Raw genomic sequence first — 5,348 nt, 5'->3', positions numbered from 1 at the left:
TAGGTATATGTGGCTGGCGCCTTAGCCGCTTGAGCCACAGGCGCCGAGCCAAAATGATCTCTTTTTATAGATGGCATGATCCTGTATGTAGAAGACCCTAAAGATTCTACCAAAAAACAAACAAACAAACAAAAACCCAATAAATGAATTGAGCAAAGTTGTAGGATAAAAAACTCAAAAAGAAAAAATATTTTGCATTTCTGTATATTAACAATAAACAATATGAAAAGAAAATTAAGAAAACAATGTCACTTACAATACCATCAAAAAGCATAAAATATTGGCTGGGGGTAGTGGCTCATGCCTGTAATCCTAGCACTCTGGGAGACTGAGGCAGGTGGACTGCCTCAGCTCCTGAGTTTGAGACCAGCCTGAGCAAGAGCGAGACCCTCTCTCTAAAAATAGCCAGGCATTGTGGTAGGTTCCTGTAGTCCCAGCTACTCAGGACGCTGAGGCAAGAGGATCATTTGAGCCCAAAAGTTGGAGGTTGCTGTGAGCTATGACATCAAGGGTGACAAACCGAGACTTCATCTCAAAGAAAAAAAAGGGTATAAAATTGATCTAAGATAGATCAAGGTGGGTGACGAGCGGCAGCTTTTTGTCAGAAGCTCCTGTCCAGGAGAATAGTTGGACTGAAGTGAACTGGAAGAAGTTAAAATAATCAAGGTGTACGTCATCCCCAGAGACAAACTAGGATGGCATGAAACGAAGAAAGGTAACAGAGACCGAGTACAGAGCAACTAGACTGAAGGCACCTGGTGTCAAAGATGGAGACCTCTCAACTGGGAGGCCTGGTGTGGTGAGCTTTCTGCAAGTGAGCAGAGGAACAAAGGATCTCTGATCTCACACCACAGGAGAGAGCCATGAAGTCCTAGTTCTCCTGCACTTAGGAATTTGCACCTCTGGGTCCCCACCCTGCCTGGTGGAAGTGAACAAATTTTCTCTCCACAGTCCTAAGCCCACAACCTACCCTCCCTCACTTCTGATTGCTTGACAGACTACCCCTGGCAGAGGCCAGTGTGTTTGATGAGATCTCTGAGGGCCTCTACATTGTGTGGGATGCTGAGTGTACCCACTCCTATACCCCTGCAAAAGGAAACTGTGGCTATGCAGCACTAACTTTGGTGTGGCTCTCCTTTCTGCTAGGGGGGACTTTTCCCCTTCCCTCTGGAGAAGCCTTGCTTGGTCTCTGTGCCCCTCTGTACCCTCCTGCCAACTTAGAGAGAGACATGTCTAGCCTTAGGAGGGTCTAGGAACCAGAGCTCCTTCCTCAGCTGCAGGTGAGGGCTGCATTGTATCCAGCCCACAGCCAGGAATGGGGGAGGGGAAGAGACCGTGGCTTCCCTGAACTTGTTTAAGCAAGGGGCATTAGCACTGACTGTGGAATTGGAGCTGTCGGTGGATTCCCTTCCTCCAGCCACTTCTGGGAGGGGGTGAGGGGTCTGCACGTTTGTGGCCAATTTAAATTGGTTTACGCAAGGGGTGGGGTTTGGTGCTGTGGGTGGCAGGAACAGTGGGTCCATCTGTATATTCCCCCCCCCCAGCTGTTGCCAATAGGGGCGCAGTGGTTCACATTTTTTATAGCAGGAACTCCTTTATTTTTATTTTTGCTTTTTTTGAGATAGTGTTTCACTATGTCACTCTCGGTAGAGTGCTGTAACATCACAGCTCACAGCAACCTCAAACTCTAAGCTTAAGTGATTCTCTTGCCTTAGCCTCCCAAGTATCTGGGACTACAGGTGCCTGCCACAACGCCCGGCTATTTTTTTGTCATAGTTGTCATTGTTGTTTAGCAGGTGTGGGCCGAGTTTGAACCTGCCAGTCCCAGTGTATGTGGCTGGCGCCCTAAACACTGAGCAATGGGTGCCAAGCCAGCAGGAACTCCTTTAAACTGGGGGAGGACAGGCTGACACCAGGGCAGAATCAGTGCACTATCTAAGCAAACTGGCCCTTAAGAGACTCACTCTCTTTTGTGAGGCTGTGGGGAAGCTGCCACAAGTACAAGCTCCAGCTCATTGGCAAAGGGATGGTTGGCTCCATTTCCTGGGGCCTCCAGATCTGTTCTCATCTTGCCAGTTTTAGTTACCAAATAGATCTGTGGGGTTCTGCCTAAGGGTCCCCAGTTAGATTATATCTCCATAACTATTTAGGGACAACCTAACATTTCAGCTATAAAAGTATAATTACTATTTTTTTAAAAGCTGAAAATAAACACGGGGAGAAACCAGAAGAATCACAGCAACATGTAAAATCAGAGCAGATCAATGCCCCCAATAGACTACAAGGGGGATACAGAAGAAGATACCATCCATACAGAAATTACTGAAATGTCAGAAATAGAATTCAGAATATGAATGGCAAATAAGATGAATGGAATTAAGGAGAAAATGGAAAAAGAAATCCAAAAAGTAGTACAAAAGTTATCTCAAGAAATTAGTGAACAGTCAGGAGCGGTGGCTCATGCCTGTAATCCCAGCTCTCTCAGAGGCCAAGGTGGGTGGATTGCCTGAGCTCACCAGTTTAAGACCAGCCTGAGCAAGAGCGATACTCCATCTCTAAAAATAGCCATGTGTTGTGGCAGGTGCCTGTAGTCTCAGCTATGTGGGAGGCTGAGGCAAGAGAATCACTTATGCCCAAGAGTTGAGGTTGCTGTGAACTATGACACCACAGTACTATACTAAGGGTGACAGAGTGAGACTCTGCCTCAAAAAAAAAAAAAAAAAAAAAAAAGAAAAGAAAAGAAAAAGAAAAAGAAATTAGTGAAATAAAGGACAGAGTCGCCAACGATATAGACATAATTAGAAAAGATATTAGCAGAGCAAGGAATTGAAAGAGGTATTCAAGGAGTTTCAAAACACAGTAGAGAGCCTCAGTAATAGAGTAGAACATGGAAAATGAAGAATTTCAGAAATCGAGGGCAAGATGTTTAAACTAACCTAAAAATTTAAAGAAGCAGAAAAAAAAGGAGAACTAAAACACAACATTCCCTCAGAGAATTAAGGGATTACTCCGAAAGATCGAACATCTGAATTATAGGGATTTCTGAAGGAGAAGAGAATGGCCCTAAAAACACAGGTCTATTTTAAGACATCATGGTGGAAAATTTCCTCATCATTGCAAGACACACAGAAATTCAGATAGTAGATAGTTTTAGAACCCCAGCAGGACTTAATCCAAACAAGGCATCTCCTAGACACATTGTAATTAACTTCGCCAAAGTCAGTATGAAAGAGAAAATACTGCAAGCAGCCAGGCATAAGAAAAGTCTTACCTACAAAGGAAAAATATAAGGATGACAGCAGATCTTTCACCTGAAACTTTTCAAATCAGAAGAGGGTGGTAATCTGCCTTTAACCTTCTTAAACAGAACAATTTTCTTTTTCTTTTTTTGAGACAGAGTCTCACTATGTCACCATTGGTAGAGTGCCGTGGCATCACAGCTCAAACTCCTGGGTTTAAGCGATTCTCTTGCCTCAGCCTCCCAAGCAGTTGGGATTACAAGTGCCCACCACAACGCCTGGCCATTTTTTTGGTTGTAGTTGTCATTGTTGTTTGGCAGGCCTGGGCTGGATTTGAACCCACCAGCTCCAGTGTATGTGGCTAGAGCTACAGGCGCTGAGCCAACAGAACAATTTTCAACCCAGGGTTCTGTATCCTGCTGAAATGAGTTTCATTTGTGATGGAGAAATAAATATTTTACTGACATGCAAATGTTGAGGAAATTTGCCACAACTAGACCAGCTCTACAGACTCATTCTTGATATTAACCAGCATGCGATGGTCTATCACCAACATAAACGCACCCAGAAATTAAAGAACAAAGCCTAGCTTCCACCATGGTGCAAGGGATAAAACTAAGCACTGGATCTCCAAAAAATAACACGAAAAAAGCTCCACTATACCTATCAATTCTCTGGTAGGCTTGAATTTCCCTGTAAAGAGGCACAGGTTGGCTGACTCCATACAGAAATTCAAACTCAATATCCATTGTCTCTAAGACATGTACCTAACCTCAAAGGATAAAACAAGACTTAGGGTGAAGGAATGGAAAACAATATTCCAGGCCAATGGACATGAGAAAAAGCAGGGACTGTAATCTTATTTGCAGGTACAATTGGATTTAAAGAAATAAAACTAAGGAAAGCCAAGAATGAAAACTACATACTGGTCAAGGGAAACATACAATGAAGAGATTTTAGCTGGGTGTGGTGGCTCACGCCTGTAATCCTAGCACTTGGGAGGCTGAGGCGGGTGAACTGCCTAAGTTCACAGGTTGGAGACCAGCCTAAGCCAGAGACCTCATCTCTAAAAATAGCCATGTGTTGTGGCAGGCACCTATAGTCCCCGCTACTTGGGAGACTGAGGCAAGAGAATTGCCTGAGCCCAAGAGTTTGAAGTTGCTGTGAGCTATGATGCCACAGAACTCAACTAAGGGCAACAAAGTGAGACTCTATGTCAAAAAAAAAAAATTCAATCGTTAATACTTATGCACCGAACCTAAATGCTCCTAGATATATAAAATGAACCCTAAATGATCTCAACAACATGTTATAGGCTGGGCTCGGTAGCTAACACCTGTAATCCCAGCACTTGGGAAGCTGAGGCACATAGATTGCCTGAGCTCACGAGTTTAAGACCAGCCTGAGTCATAGTGAGATCCCATCTCTAAAAAATAGCTAGGTATGGTAGCGGGTGACTGTAGTCCCAGCTACTGGGGAAGCTGAGGCAAGAGAATCGCTTAAACCCAAGAGTTTGAGGTTGCTGTGAGTTGTGATGCCATGGCACTCTACCAAGGGTGATAAAATAAGACTGTACCAAAAAAAAAAAAAAAAAAGAATGTTATTTTCCAGTTCCATAATAGCTGGAGATTTCAACACAATTCTGACAGAACTGGACAGATCCTCCAAGCAGAAACTAAATAATGAAGTAATGGACTTAAATATGACCCTAGAACAAATGGGCTTGACAGATATATATAGAGCATTTCATCCTAATAAAACTGAGTATACAATCTTCTTATAAGCCCATGGATCATCCTTCAAAATTGATCGTATCTTAGTGCCCAGATCTAACCTCAACAAATTTAAAAGAATAGAAATTATTCCCTGTATCATCTAAGACCCTCATGGAATAAAAGTTGAACTCAACACTAACAGAAATCTTTACATCCACATAAAGTTATGGATACTAAATAACCTTATGCTGGATGACAATTGGATTAAAAACAAGATTAAGAAGGAAATCATTAGATTTCTTTTTTTTTTTTTTTTTTTTGAGACAGAGCCTCAAGCTGTCCCCCTGGGTAGAGTGCTGTAGCATCACAGCTCACAGCAACCTCCAACTCCTGG

The 5,348-nt window shown here is 43.1% G+C and overlaps 1 protein-coding gene and 1 pseudogene across 10 annotated transcripts in view; both read right to left on the bottom strand.

Annotated features, from left to right (window-relative positions):
- The window catches only part of LOC105887258, a 17,174-nt pseudogene extending 15,106 nt beyond the window's left edge, over nucleotides 1–2,068 (bottom strand).
- The window catches only part of IGF2BP2 (insulin like growth factor 2 mRNA binding protein 2), a 237,356-nt gene that overhangs the window by 47,402 nt on the left and 184,606 nt on the right, over nucleotides 1–5,348 (bottom strand). The gene's annotated exons all lie outside the window — the stretch shown is intronic.

Source organism: Otolemur garnettii, unplaced genomic scaffold (genome assembly GCF_000181295.1).
Source record: "Otolemur garnettii isolate 467f Iridium unplaced genomic scaffold, OtoGar3 scaffold00060, whole genome shotgun sequence".
Lineage (NCBI taxonomy): Eukaryota > Metazoa > Chordata > Mammalia > Primates > Galagidae > Otolemur > Otolemur garnettii.
Note: the sequence above shows the minus strand (reverse complement) of the source record. Positions and strands in the feature narration are given on the sequence as shown.